This window comes from Solanum pennellii, chromosome 9, assembly GCF_001406875.1.
Source record: "Solanum pennellii chromosome 9, SPENNV200".
Classification (NCBI taxonomy): domain Eukaryota; kingdom Viridiplantae; phylum Streptophyta; class Magnoliopsida; order Solanales; family Solanaceae; genus Solanum; species Solanum pennellii.
This window is the reverse complement of record NC_028645.1, coordinates 25383279-25399583: the sequence shown is the minus strand read 5'-3', so window position 1 is coordinate 25399583 and position 16305 is coordinate 25383279.

Sequence of the window (16305 nt, the reverse complement as noted above, 5' to 3'; positions counted from 1 at the left end):
GACTTAGTCAATTAGTTGTTAGTAATTAGTTGTTAGTCATTCTTTCCTATTATTTAGGAGTTGTTTAGTGAACTTCTAGACATCTTATGTTCTTTTCTTTTACTTTTAATTCTATTATCTTATATATCAAATCTGAACGAGTATTAAAATATTACTTCTATTCTTTTTCAGTCTCTCGTCTTTATTTGGTTTTGGCAGTGTTCGATTTCCTTTGTATTATTTAGCTTAAACAGGCTTTTAAAACCTTCAATTGGTATCAAGATATTTATTTCTTAAAGGACCTTTGTATGTGGGCGCCATTAAGATTTCGTGAATACCATGAACGGAGAAGCAAGTTTTTCTTAAATGGCACTACCAACTTTTGATGGAGAATGTTATCAAACCTGGGCTGTTAGAATAAATGCATATCTGGAAGGTTTGGCTCTCTGGGAGGCTATAGAAGATGAACATATCATTTCTCCCTTGCAAAACAATCCCACGATAGCGCAAACTAAAAATCGCCAGGAAAGGAATGTCAGGAAATCAAAGGCAAAGACATGTTTATTTGTTGCAGTTTCATCCACTATCTTCACTCGTATCATCTCTCTAAAGTCGGAAAAAGAGGTATGACATTATCTTAAGTCTTAGTATGAAGGAGATTAGAGAATTTGAGGGATGCAAGTGAAGAATTTTGAATGTGAGTTTGAGTTGTAAAAGATGAAGGACAGTGAAACCATAAAGGAATACACTGAACGACTTCTTAAGATTTTCAATCATGTTAGATTGTTGGGTTCCACTTTTAATGATTCAAGGATCGTTGTGAAAATTCTAGTAATAGTACCTGAAAGATTTGAGGTGACCATTACAACCTTAGAAAATACTAAGGACTTTTCCAGTATTACAGTAACAGAGTTCTTAAGTGTCTTTCAAGTACAGGAGCAACGACGTGTTATCAGACAAGAAGCAGCTCCTGAAGGAGATTTACCTTCCAAGAATCAAGATGATGGACGATATAAGAAAAACAATAACAAGAAATACCAACCAATAGATGGAGAAGGTTCAGCATGCAACAATAAAAATAAAAACAAGTAGCTTCAAAGGAAACCACCCTCCGTGAAATATTGTGGCAAGATCGACACACATCTTTCAAGTGTTGGAGAAGGTCTAAATCTAAGTGAAGTAAGTGCAACCAGTTTGGGCATGAAGCAATTATTTCTAAGAATAAGACTCAGCAGCAATATGTAGATGTTTGAGTTGTAAATGAACAGGAGGAGGATCAACTATTTGTTGCATCATGTTTTGCATGAAATGTTTCTAGTGAGTCGTGGTTCATTAATAGAGAATGCACAAATCACATGACTCATGATAAAGAGGTCTTCAAATAATTGAATCATACTGGGGTTTCAAATGTTCGAATAGGCCATGGTTGACACATTCCAGTAAAATGAATGGGAACTATTGCAGTTGAGACACAAGCAGGTACAAAAACAATAACAAATGTTCTTTATGTACAACACTTAGACCAAAACTTGTTAAGTGTTGGTCAATTGTTATAAAAAGGTGTCACGTTTTATTTTGAAGATAAATATTGCTTGATCAAGGATAACTTAGGGCAGGACTTGTTTAAAGTCAAAATGAGAGGAAAACGTTTCTCATTATCTCCATATCAGGAAGAGCAGATGTTGTATTTAGCAAAAGAAAATGTCTGTGATAATGGCATAAGAGACACAGATACTATCGTTATCAAGGGATTGTCAAGATTCAAAGTTAAAGATGGTGAAGAGCTTACTTGACCTGGAAGCAAATTCCAGTGAATGTCATGCATGACAATTTGGTAAGAAACACAAAAAGTCATTTCCAAAATCAACCTTCATAGCTTCACAAAAGCTACAACTATTTCACACTAATGGCGCAGCGCCTCAAACAACTCCATCACTAAAAGCTTGAATCTATTTTTTTCTTTCCATTGACGATTTTACAAGAATATGTTGGATTTCTTAAATTGAAATTTAAGTCAGAAGTTGCTGGTGTATTCTTGAAATCCATGAAATTGGTTGAAAATAAAGTAATTGCAAGATTCAAGCTTCTATGTTTTATAATGCCGGAAGGAATACACTTCAACGAATTATGATTCATTTTGTGAGGAGGCGGGCATTGTGCATCATCTTAGAACACCATACTAGAACAAATTGTTGTTAATGAAAGAAGTAATAGATGGATAATGCAGACAACCAGGTCTATGTTGCATGAGAAGGAGTTTCTAAGATATTTTTGGCAGAGGTAGCAAATACCGTAGTTTTTATGCAGAATCAACTTCCAACGAAAGCTTTGAAGGATGAAACAACATTTGAAGCTTTGTATGGGTTTAAGACTTCACTAAATTTTCTTAAAGTGTTTGGTTGTGTCTGTTTTATTCATCTTCCTCAGGTTAAATGTGACAAACTTGATAAGAAGGCAATCATAGGCATCCATGTGGGTAACATTGGAGTTTCTAAATCCTACATGGTCTATCATCCTCAAACATGAAAGATGAAAAGCATAAGAGATGTTCATTTTAGTGAGGATGAACAGTGGTATTGGAAGAACTCTCAGAAATCAGGACGACTCTCTCTAGAAGCAAACATTAGCCCTCCTAAGGAGAAAAAAACAGAACAGTGGCAGCAAGAACCAGAAGATGATCATCTAGTCAAGGGGAGAAGATTATTGTCAGATATCTATCAGATGTGTAATGTCGACATCTATGAACCTTCTTGTCCAGTAGAAGCTTTTAAAGACCAAAAATAAAAGAAAGCAATAGAGAGGGAGATGTCCATGATTGAGAAAAATAAAACTTAGGTGCTGGTCGACAAACCTGAAGATCGAAAAGTCATTGGTGTGAGATTGGTCTTAAGAACAAATTTAAATGTAGAAGGTTCCATTAACAAATACAAGGCGATGCTTGTTATTAAAGAGTACACAAAAATTTATGGTGTTGATTACTCTAACACTTTTTCTCCTATTGCAAGATTAGACGCAATCAGACTGCTACTCGCAATAGCAACACAAAGGGAATGGAAGGTGTTCCAACTCGATGTCGAATCAGCCTTCTTAAATGGCATATTGGAAGACGAAATATAAATTGGTCAACCATCAAGATTTGTGCAACAAGGTGATGAAGACAACGTCTATCTGTGAAAAAAGGCTTTTTATGGCCTAAAGCAAGCGCCAAGAGCTTGGTATAGTAGGATAGATGTTCATCTGTTGAGATTGGGCTTTGGAAAAACTTATATGAGTCCACTTTCTATATAAAACATAAAGAAACTGATATCCTTATAATGTTGCTTTATTTTGATAATCTTCTGGTAACAGGAAATAATAAAAGGCTGGTTTAGGAGTTTAAAGAAGAGATGATGCAAGTTTTTGAAATGACAGATCTTAGTATTATGACGAATTTTCTTGGAACGAAGATCAGGCAAAGCAAAAGTGATGTGATCATTTGCCAGAAGAAATACGCAAAGGAAATTTTGAAAAATTTCAAATGGATGAATGCAAGTCAATGAGCATGCTGATGAATCAAAAAGAGAAGCTCTATAAAGGAGATGGAGCCGGCAAAGTTGACGAAGGTTATTATAAAAACTTGATTGGATGCTTAATGTATCTAACTTCAATAAGGCCTGATATTTTATTTGTTGTAAGTCTTTTATCTTGTTTTATTCACTGCTCAAGTGAAATTCATTTAAGAGCAGCAAAAAGAATATTAAGATACATCAAAAGTACTATTGACTATGGTGTAAACTTCGAGAAGTGTCAAAGCTTCAAGTTACTTGGATTCTCATATAGTAATTGGGCTGGATCAACAAATGCTATGAGAAGCACCTCTGGGCATTGTTTCAGCCTAGGTTCAGGAATATTCTAATGGTTATCTAAGAAATAAGAAATTGTTGCACAATCCACTGCTGAAGCTGAGTTCATAGCAACAACAAGAGTAGTAAACCAAGTCTTGCCGCTTAGAAAGATTATGAATTATTTACATTTGGAACCATTAGGAAAGTACTACCATTCTTGTCTACAACCAGGCAGTTATTGCAATCTCAAACGATCTGGTGTTTCAAAAGAAGACCAAGCATTTCAACATCAAGTTCTATTTCCTGAGAGAAGTGAAACAAAAGGGAGAATTGACTCTACTCTCGCATCCCGATGACATTCAAGTCCAAATCTTATCTAACCACACAACTTTTGAAAACTCCCTTTAGCTTGCTTATATGAGCAGATGGGTCTTCTGCTGATAGTCCCGAATACAAGCCCTTCGCGGTGAGCATATGCATCTAGCTACTCATCACCATGAATGTTTGCCTTGGGGGAAAAAGGGTAGGACAAGAGGTCCATCAGAGTCTTCAACGTTCATGTTCCCCCTATAGTGATCCTGAAGTCGTGGTCCTTGTGGAGGTTGCACTCTCAATATGTCTCCTAACTGAGTTTTAATGGGAGAGGGGTTGTTTGCACTTATTAGTATTGGAGGCTGCATGTCTACTCTATCACATACATTCTCTCTTATTGGGTTACCACGGACCTTCTTATTGTCCATCCTTCGCAAAGTTTGGTTCAATTCGTGATCTTAAAGAGTAAGTTGTTCCCCTGGGCTCTGCGTACTTGGCATACACTAGAGCCAGACCCTGAAAGCGACAAAAACACAAAGAAAACTAAAATTAGGAAATAGTTGACTAAATTTCAATAACGTAATTAAAAATAATCTAAAAGCCCACTATCCCGGAATCGGCGCCAAAATTTGATACGCTCAAATACACCTCTCTAGAGAATAATCATAAGCGATCATTATCAAGTAAAGTATACAACTACTAGGTTGGGGTCGATCCCACAAGGAATGTAGTTTAGACTTAACTTTAACCTATGATCATATCTTTTTTTTTCAAGGTATTTCTAAAATAATTAAGTAAAGTGGGGTTTGTAAAACGGATTCCTTCAAGTATATGGTTAGCAAATGAACAGAAGTTGACTTTAGTTTTTATCAAGATGAGAAAATAACTAGGGTATATGTGTTCCCCAGAAGGTCATAACACGGTATTCCTAGTAATAGTAATCCATTCTAGTGTATTACATGCAAAGTGATAAATTATGTATCTCTAAATACTTTGTCTGACTTCTAGATTACCTTAGTCTGACTACTTGTTTATAATTTACTAACCCTTACCATTACTTCATATTAGACATCATATCACTGTATATCTTAGTTTTTAACAATCGCACCAGTTGACTCTATATTATTAGATAGTATCAGACTAAATTTATGTTGATAGTTATTTTCTTATTAAATACCTCTTTCCTCTGGTGAGTAGCCACAAGGTGAGTTCGAATGTGTGAACTCGTTAAAAAGACTTTAAACAAAAGAATAATCAATGCATGCAAAAACACTATTCAAGAGTTAATTAATTACTATTCATACGTTGTGAATCGCTCATGGTTCCTAGAACACTAGTTGTGGAATTAGTTACCCATATTAGCAATAACACATCTCATGTTGATAGTGAAGAAATCATGAACTTACGTAATAAGAATAATAAACCTAGAAATTTCACTTGAATTGCTAACCAAAATCTTCAAAACCAAATAAAGAAATAATTATTTGCCAAAGTTGTAAAAATTAATCTCAAAAACAAAAACTAGAACAATTGTAGTGTACCTAACCCTAAAAAAGAGGTTTTACACCATATTTATTGAAAACAGAATCATAATTAATAAGGTACTAAAGTAAGTAAAGTTTGTTTAGGCACGCATCTTTGATATGCAAGACTAACTGACAGACCGTCAATCGATTAAGGGTCCGTGATTCTATTTCGTCAGCCTAGACTTAGAAAATATTTCAGACGTCAAACTGCATCTTCTCTAAATCAGAAGATGGACAAATAACACGGTCCTTTAACCAATCTACGGTCCGTCAATGCTCCTTCGTGACTCCATACTTATATTCTTCAAATATAAGGTATTGGAAACCTCAAAGTATCATCTATGGTCTACCATTACAGTGCGTCAATCAATCGACGGACCGTCATTTCTCGTTGTGGTTTCACACTTGGTAAGAATTTCCTGATTTCCTCTAATGTCTTGGCTGCTCATCTATGATCCTAATCAATAGGGCATCAATGGATTAACAATCCGTCGATTACCTCAGTAGGTACATTTTTTGCGCTTCTCATTCATTTTATGCCTAAATATATTTCCTGCAAAATATGATACAAAACTTATCAAAACCAATACAAAAATGCTCTAGACACACACAACCCTTAATTGAAATGCATTAGAAATACCGTAAACTCACGACACATCAGTATCCCCTACCTGCTCTCACAAATTGTAACACTAGTATCAAATCTATCAAAAGAAGCCTTTGGGGGGGGGAGGAATTAGTTAGCAAGGATGGCACGCTCAATCATACATGGAATGAATCTATGAAGTATGGCCGCCTTCACGTCAGTTGAATAGGCTAGGTCGCCTGAGTAATATTGGAAGGCCGAGTAGAGGTAGAGGTTCCTGGGGCTTATGAGGAAGAACAATGTGCGCATGTACCTTAAGGAACAAAGGTTAGAGTAGGTAAAAATGATTTTGTAGGTATCGAATCAATATCATCCTCTAGGGATATATCTATCAAATATGCCCTACTTCTATCAGCCTTATCTCGAGTGTACTTGGCCTTAATGTACAGGATGTCAATGGAGGTAGACGGGGTGATCACAGTATCTCCAGTCAGATCATTAGGGACTCCAGCACGGCAACACTACTCTATGATCAATACAAAAAATAGTATATAACTCTTCATTTTCTTGGCCCTCATGGACATTTCTTGCTCAATGATAAGCCCCAAGATTAGCCGCATCTTTCCTCATTACCCTAAACAAGCTACCTCACATGTTTGAGGATAGATTCGTTCTGTGAAGGCGTGGTGTAGCTATTGTTCAATCCAAACCAATACCAGGAAGTTGTATTCAAATCCTTCTTCTTAATCTGGACTCTCCCATCAATCCACCACAAGGTGACGTCATATAAAAGGGGGGAATGATAACCCTTCATGTCATCCAGGGTCTAGGTTATTACAAATCCCTCACAATCATACTCGAACCCCGTGTCTCTCTGAAGAGAAACATTTATGATATTACTACAGCACCCATCTTCGACATCTCAGACCATGACTAACCTAACTAGTTTAAACTCATCGCCCTTCTTATTACCCTTCGGCACAAAGTCACCATATGCAACATATAATTGCCGGACCCATGAAGGAACATTGGGACCTAGGGCCCTGGTGAAAATCTAAAGCATGTGCTACTGTAGTATCTCCTTCACACCATAGTATCTACCCTCTAGCCAATTTGTTGATAACAACTTCTCCTATATGATGGTTTTCACTCCATCACCCTTTAACTTGTTTGGAAATCTAAGAGGAGGGATAATTAGTGAAACAGGAGCCAGTGCTGGAGCTAGCATTGAATTTGCTGGTGTGGGTACTAAAGGGACTGTAGCTTAGTCAGGGAGAGATCTAGCTCAGATCTCGGCCAGCTGGGACTTTATTATCTTGTTCTCCTCAAGCTCATAATTGGTAGCATGGGAGTCAGTATTTGCTCTCTCAACCGTGGGCCTCTTCCCCTACTCTGACCTTTAGTTGGAGTCTCTTGCCTTCCTCTTTTTGAAGGATTTTATCCCCTTCATTTATTTTGACCCCATGCTCTTTTTAAGGGTGGCATGTCGATGTTAGTTCTTACCATGTCTGCAAAAACATATAGAGAAAGTGAGAAACACTTGAATAAAAATCACAAAAAATATAATTGCAGATAGACTAGCCGAATCACTTTGGCGAGGTAGATCGGGATAACCGAAAGGATTGGCTAAAAATTCTTAGACAAAATTTGGCATGTCGTTGATATATAAGACTCTCGGCAAATCTCTAACACCATTAGGTGAGCAAGGACTATCTCCCCAAAAGTTATAGTGCAACTAAGGTTTAGGGGTGTAGACAAAGGGAGATCAAGAGGGACATTCGGTGAGTCACCGAGTGCGTTCGGCGTCCTCATTCTTCTCGCCAAAATTTTTAGAATCCAACTACTCCTTTAGCACGAAATTAAATGCAAGAAAGGGAACTTCAGCCAACCTCCATGCCTACTTTCAACCGAACTTCTCAACATTAACCCTGTAACCCCCAAAAACAAAATCAAAGCATGCACCCATTAAATTAAAGCAAGACCCAATACACGCATTACCCCGAGATACTCAGACTTCTCATGATTTTGCCAAATTTAGTCATGTAACAACTTTTGCTATCAAGAATGACATTACATGTTCTATTATTGGGAAAATTACGTCATTTGGGAAAAACATGAGTTTTCTTAGACTTTACCAGACTAGACTCAAGAACATGCAAGCACAACCCCACAAATTTAACTAATTTTAAGGCACAAAATATAGGAATTCAATATTAAACACTACGGGAAAGATTTTCACATTGAAAAGGGTTATACTAAAAAAATTAAGATCAGAGAGTCCCAGGACATGACAACAAGAAAAAATCATTTACATACAAGTTCAAAATTCTAAAAGTATATTCAAGGTTCAAAAACAAATCTTGAATGCCGAATAATGAAGGTTGAAATGCTAGGCGGCAAAGTAATATCCTTCGAACACACAATCAACGACTAAGACACTCTGAAAATAAAAAAAATAGGGAAAGTAATGTGAGAGTGTGAGTTTTGGAAGTTTAAATGTGAGGGAAAGTTAAAGAACTTGAAACTTTTGAACCTTTGTCCTTCAAAACCGTCTAGTTCTCGCACATTCGGTGTCATTACTCGTGCTCATCGATCCACTTGGAGAATTGCTGAGTGGACACTTACCTCATTAAGTTTTACAGGACCTCCAGTTATTCTGGGGGTCCAAACGACTGGCAAAGTCCTGATCTCCTACAAAGTCGATGATTTGCCAATCATCTTTTGGGTTCATTGAGTTTTACAGAACCTAATTGCAAATTGTCTAGGTCAAATGGTGGATCAAGTTGGGCATGCCGACATTTTCGGTGATGCGCTGAATGGACTTTTAGGCTCACTAACCTACAATTTTCAAAGGCTTTCACACTTCATCCTGCACAAACAACATACTATTATTTCTTAAACAAAAAGAAAGAAAATAAAAACTCTGTTTGCCTCCCAAGAAATGCCTTAGTTAACGTCGTGGCATGACGTAAATCCCCACTTAAGTTTTGTTAGTAGGGTTTGCCTCATTTTCATAAGGCCACCCACCATCTTCTTGTGGGTAGAGAGATGACCACACCTTGTCAATTTGGGACTTTGGAAGTCGAATAAACATTGCGTGAGAAGTTTTCATCTGATTTAACATCAAGACATTCTCTTTTACCTTACTCAGCACATTGTCATGTTCTTTGACTTTTTGAAGAATAAACAAAAATACCTCTTCTATTTGTCCCCCCTCCTGTTTTTTCATTCTCCAGCACTCGTTAGGGGGAATGTACCTTTCGTTCTTTATGGACATTACCTCTAAGTACTTAGCCTTTGTGGTTAAAAAATCTAGTTGAAACAACAATGTTGTAAAGTGTAGGTCCGTCTCAGTCTCTTTCTTGGTCTTGGCCACACAATCAAGCAGTTCTTGTGTTGTTTCATAGGATTGTCAAATCAAACAACCCAAGTCATCCAACCTTCTATTTGCAGAGCCAACCCCCAATAGAAGCATTCTAGAAGCATCTTATCTGGTATTCCATGATTTGGGAATTGTTTTAATAGAGTCTTATACCTTTGCCACAACTCATACATTGCTTCACTCTCCAATTGCTTGAAATTTAGGATGTTATCCCTAAAAATCATCATTTTCAAAGGAGGTTGATCCATTAGGTCACTGTTGCTACCTAGTATGTTCCAATTCTCTGCTCAAAACAACAACACACTAACCAAAACTAAATATAAGTAAGTTTAATTATGACTAACAAGAACAAAATTTAACTTAACTAAAAATTCCCAAGTAACACCACTCCACGGTAGTGCCACCATTTTTATTTCACATATCTGGACACTTCATCCAATACTAAATGACAGATTGTTAGTCAGTAAAATAACCCAACTAAGTGAGTTCTGGTCGAATCACACAAGGAGTGGTACATGCTTGATAATCAGTAGCAACCTATGAATATTCTCAAGGCAATCATAGGTAAAAACATTTACAAATAAAAGCACTGTTCAAATTTGGGGTGACAAAAGTGTCAAATAAAAGAAGGGGGGGTTGATTGTAATTATCAACTATAATAGGAAATAAGACAAAAAGAAATTAATGAGACGAGTTCTTGGGATGTGATTTGGCTATAGGATTAGGCAGACAACTTGGTAATTGCAATTGATAGTAAATAGTTGTAAATAAGTGACTAAGATAGACTTAAGTGGGGATACACTGTCTATCGAACACTTTACCCCAAATCAAATCGGTTTCTCTCAAACACCAATAAGAATAATTAAGAAGAACCTACGCTTTAGTCCATTCACTCTTTCAAGTTAAATGTGTAGAAGAAAGTTTAGAATTCACTCTCTCGAGATGAACCCATGACAACCCAATACCCACACACCATCGAATAAGTAATCTTGGTATTATGACCTCTCTCTCAAGCAAGCCAAAACACGAAGGTAGAGTTGCATTTGCAACTACAACCCTTTAGATTAAGACACAATTTAGAATGAAATCAGTTTTGAACAACATTAACACTATCAATCAGAAATACCCAGCAGCTAAATCAACCCATAATCACATAATCACACCCCAAGAATCGGGGTTTTAACTAGACATCATTAAAAGATAGAATTTGTTACCAAATTGTGTTCCATCAACAGGTAAGATTAATAACGTCTTATCAAAGGTCTAATATAAAGAATCTTCAACACCCACTTCCAATTTCTTAGGATAGCAATCTTAAAATTTTCAAAGCTAAGGAAAATTTTATCTCAAACTCAGTTTTAAATTTCGAAATGGATAATGATGATATTTCTAATGTAGATAGATAGTTAGATAGATTAAAGAATCAAAAAAAATTATTAGGAACCAAAATTATTTTGTAAAGGACCATTCGATGCAATAAGTTAGGATCACTGATCCACTCGATGATTTTCCCTTTGGTAAATTCCATCACCTTTTTTAGCTTTCACCTTCATTATCTTCAAGTTATGTAACTGTGGGCGATATAGTACTGCGTTGCGGAACTATTTGGAGACTACTTCTATTTAGCACCAACTTGATTTTCTCCTTTAGGACTTGGCACGATAGAACATTAGGTGAGACCGTGGTCATTGGCGAATTGCCCAATCGGTTAGGCGATCATTAGGTCTTCTTTTCTTTAATCTTTTAGCTTCCTTGTTCCTTTTTGCTCATTAATGTCCATTCATTGTTCCTCAACCCAAATACTCAAAATTCAAAGATTAACATCAGTTATTGGTACAATATATGCATTTGAGGACACTAAACATATCAAAATAAAATACTAAATGATTACAAATCGTGGAGTCATCACCCATTTAGGTTGTTAAGATAAGGACGGTCCGTGATACGGTTCATGAATTTAAATTAGTAATAAGGCATCAAGGAGTTAAAATGAGAGTTGAACAAGTGAAGACCATAGACACCCAAATGGATCGTAGTCCCCGTGATGAAATCTGATGTTGTCTGTGGTGCCTTTCCATTGTGTAAGCCGTGAAAACCAAAGTCTTAGATGTGCCAAGTTAAGACCATAAAGGGCTTCACAGATCATAAAGCCCTTGATATACCATTAAGGCACTCGTGAAGATACGCGACTATTTAGTCCTATTTCAAGTAGGACCTTTTTAGACACTTTATTTAAATTAATTAGGTTTTTTTAGTTTTTATCCCGTCATATCTGGAACGAAGGACTAAGTTTTGAATAATTTTTGTCATTCATCTTTCTCTATAAACATTGAATTGATCTTGGAAGTTGGATTTTGATTTTCCCAATATTAATCGTTCATTGAATTTGCAGATTTTTCTTAGTAAACTAATGTTTTCCTTACTAATACTTGTTCATTTAGTGGAAATCATGAGTGGCTAAACACCACAACTAGGGTTTTGGGAACTATGATGAAATCTAAATATGAATTCATAAAATGAGTAGAAAGTGAATTACATTTGCAATATTTAAGTCAATTTTCATTATTCATTTTTTCTAATGAGTACACACATTAAAGTAAGTCTGTATCTTTCGATTGTTCAATTGAAAAGAGATAGTTGGAAAAAAGTGGGGTTAATCTAATAAAATGGCATTAAAGTTGGAGTTCGAGAGAAGAGAACTATAACATCATTGAACATGTGGGTAGAAGTTGTTAACACTCAAAGACCGAGAGGAATTGAGTGAAAGTTATCCAACTAGATTGAGAAATTTTTTATATAGTCAACTCACTAATAAATTGCAAAGCCTAAACTACCTAAAACTCAGTTATGGATGAACAATAGATGTAATGTCATGGGAAACACAACCCTGGTTTTATTCACCAAAGTAACCCCAGAATCAATATTCTATCAATTGTTAATCCGAATCTTGTTTAACAATCTTAGTTGCTAGAACTTTGCAACTAAACCCAATTTACATTTCGTAATTGTATTCTTTAGGAAATAATAATAACATTTGGGTATACACGAGAAAGAAATCATTTCTGTAAGGATATTCTTTGTGGGATCAACCTTAACTCACATTGAGTTCTATAAATTGACTTCGACAGTTTATACTTCTTTATTGAAGTGTAAGTTTGGATGTATCCATTGTTACTAGAAACTCAGACTCAACTAAGGTAAAAGGTGTCCATCTCACTAGATACATACTTGGGAACTCAAACTCAACTTGTGTAAAAGGTTCCATTAGGAAGCCGAACTACATAGCGTAAAACTTTCATCTCATATACAATATCCACTCGATTCTAAACATTAATTCCCACACAGTAAATATTAACTCTAGGCTTAGGTTCATATTCATGGAAGAAAGTATTTACACTCAATCCAACATAATTCATAATATAGATCATTAGATTATTCATCCGCCCATGTCTATATAGAGATTCAAATAGGTGAGAAAGAATTTCAACCCTAGAATTATCATATTGTCCTTTCACATTATATCATAGCCATACATAAGTGTATATATGAGAATAACCATTCAACAACACAGCAACTAGATCATAATTATATTCGCTTCACTCTCAAAATGTTCTTAAAGGTTATACAAAGACTTCATAAACATACATAATATCATAATTTACCCTTTTCAAAAAACAAAGCTCATATTAAATCAACATATCTAGAATTAACAACATTTGACATGTATATTAACATAATTCAAGTAACCCAATTATTATTAACACAGTCTCATAATATCCTTCTTTCATCCACAAACCCACATCACAAAATCATATTCTGGAATAAGGGAATTTCATGGGTTATTGGGGATTTCAACATAAAATACATAATAAATCATCAATTCAATCATACTATAAAGTAATTCAATCATTAAAATTGTTTTGGAAAGGAACACCTGCCTTTGGAATCAAACTCTAGCTTTTGGGGGATTTCTATCTTTGAAATTGGGATTTGGAAGGGGCTCCATGGATGAAGTCTATACATGGATGAAGAGCTACCATACCTTAGGAATGAAACACAATGAATTTGAGAAGAAAACCTTGCTCCTTGAACCCTAGCTCAACCTTCCTTCTTCTTCTTTCGTGAAGTTTTAGGGTGATATTTTTTTGATAAGAGATGAACTTTTTGGAATTATTTGGCTGTTTGGAAATTATGACTTAATTTTGGCGAATATGACTTAAAAGACTTATATAGTGACCCTAAACTTACAAAAATGACTTCATTTTGATCAGACTTAGACAAAAATTTCCCAAAATACACCCACTTAATGTGAGCTGCCCAGGTGCCACGAGGGGCTCCAAGAGACATGCTGATGACCACAAGCCGTGGTACCTTTCATAGAATTGAGGCATTGGCAAGGCAACATGTGCCTTTAACCGACAAGCTAATGGCATCCACATGAGGGGCTCCATGAGTTGTGCTTGTTGCCACGAACAGTGCCTTGACAATTGCTTTCCACCCTCACACACCAAACTCTTCTCCACGAGCCTTCGCACGAGGCATAAAAAGGAGCTTGTTTTAGGTAGTTTTGGGGAGCTAACTACCTAGACTAAAATGGAACACGCCACGTGTTATGGTCCCTACCATGACTCTTAGTGGTTGTCATGGTCACTAGGAAAGTGTCTAGGGGTAAGTGTACTTCCTTAGTCCTCTCCCTTGATGCTTGCCCACCTCCTTGATTCTAACCGTCACATTTTATCTCTAGTTTAGTCTACTAGTTTCCCGGTTGTTACAACTACCATTCCTTAACTGAATTCATCAAGCCCACATTATTTCCAATAAGAAAGATATCATCTACATATCATACTAAAAACACCACTTTATCCACATTGAACTTTTTGTACACACGTGACTCATCAAGACATTTCTTAAAACAAAAAAGTCTTGAGTGCATTGTCAAAATAAGTATTCCATGTCCTAGAATCTTTTCTTGATTATTAATAGATCTTTAAATCATGGACAACATGTGTTCTTTTCCTATTTCTATGTAACTTTGTGGTTGCCGCATATATATGCTTTCATCAAGACTTCCATAAAGGAAAGTTGTCGTGACGTCCATTTGCCAAATTCCATAATCATAATGATCAACAGTGGATAAGAGAATCCTAGTAGACTTAAGCATGATTACTGGTAAAAAAGTTTCCTCCTAATTGATCTCTTCTTTCTTAGTAAACCCTTTTGCAACAAGTTTAGCTTTGTAGGTTTATACTTTTCGATCTAGACCTCTCTTTTTATTATAGATTCACTTACATCCAATGGGTTTGAATCCATGTTCAGGTAATTCTATAAGATCCTCGACTTTATTGGAGTACATGGACTCCATTTCTGATTTCATAACAATAATCTATTTTTCTGCATCTTTACCTTGTCGTGCTTTGTCATAATTCACATATTTGGTATTTAAATCTTTAGGTACTCTTTGAAATGAATCTCCCATGAGTGCATATCGACTTGGTTTTCTTATCACTCCCCCACTGCGGCGAGACACTACAGTTGCAGGGGCAGTTTTAGAGAGATTCTCTTTATTGTGATCTTGTAGTGGAACCACATCATTTGTAGCATCTTGAGCGTCCATGTTATCTTCATCACCTTGCGGTGCATCGATATCAACAACTTCTTCTTGTAATACAATCTGCTCATTATACTCCCACTACCTTGCTACAATGAATTTTCAGGAACTTGTACTTGTGGAGTTATATGTTTATTTATATCTCTCCCACTACCATAATTTAATGGTATGTTAACTCTAACATATGGGGTTTGAATTTCGTTTCCATTATTTGTCAGAAGACTGATTTTTTTTCTCTTTGCTTCATTCCTATAAAAACCAGATTACTTATGGGAATATGGTTTGTTAAAAACTCATTTTCGAGAAATTTGCTATTGGTAGTCATAATGACCTACTATTCTTTAGGATTATAAAACATATCACCTTTCATTCCTTTAGGGTATCGAATAAAATCACATACTTCTATTTTAGCTTCCAATTTCTCTACCTTCCCTTTTAGCACATGTGATGGACATCCCAAACTCGAACATGTTTCAAACTAGGGTTGTGCTTAGTCCACATTTCTATGGGTATCAAAGGAACATATTTATAAGGAATTAAGTTTAAAATATATTTTGCAGTTTCTAATGCATATCCCCAAAATGAATTAAGGAAAATTCGAGTAACTCAAAATTGATCTAACCATTTCTAAAAGAGTTATGTTCTTCTTTTGGCTACACTATTTTATTTTGGCATTCTAGGTCATACATTTGAGATGTAATTCCTTATTCTGATAAGTAACTAATGAGCTTCAATAGAGAGGTATTCACCACCATGATCAAATCGCAATGACTTCATATATTTTTCATGTCGTTTCTTTGTTTTAGCCTTAAACTCTTTGAATTTATCAGTGCATTTAGACTGAGGGATCAAAAAATAAATATATCCATATTTTGCGTAGTCATCAATGAAAGTCATGAAGTACTCATGCCCACCTCTAGATTTAATGCTCATCGGGTCATACAAAATAGAAAGATTAAACTCTAATTTATCATTAACTTTGTTTTATTTTAAGGAGAATGGTCTCTTAGTTATTTTTTCCTTATAAAAAAGATTTACATGTTGGTAGTGCCTCAACTTTTAATGAACCTGAAGGTCCATCTCGAGCC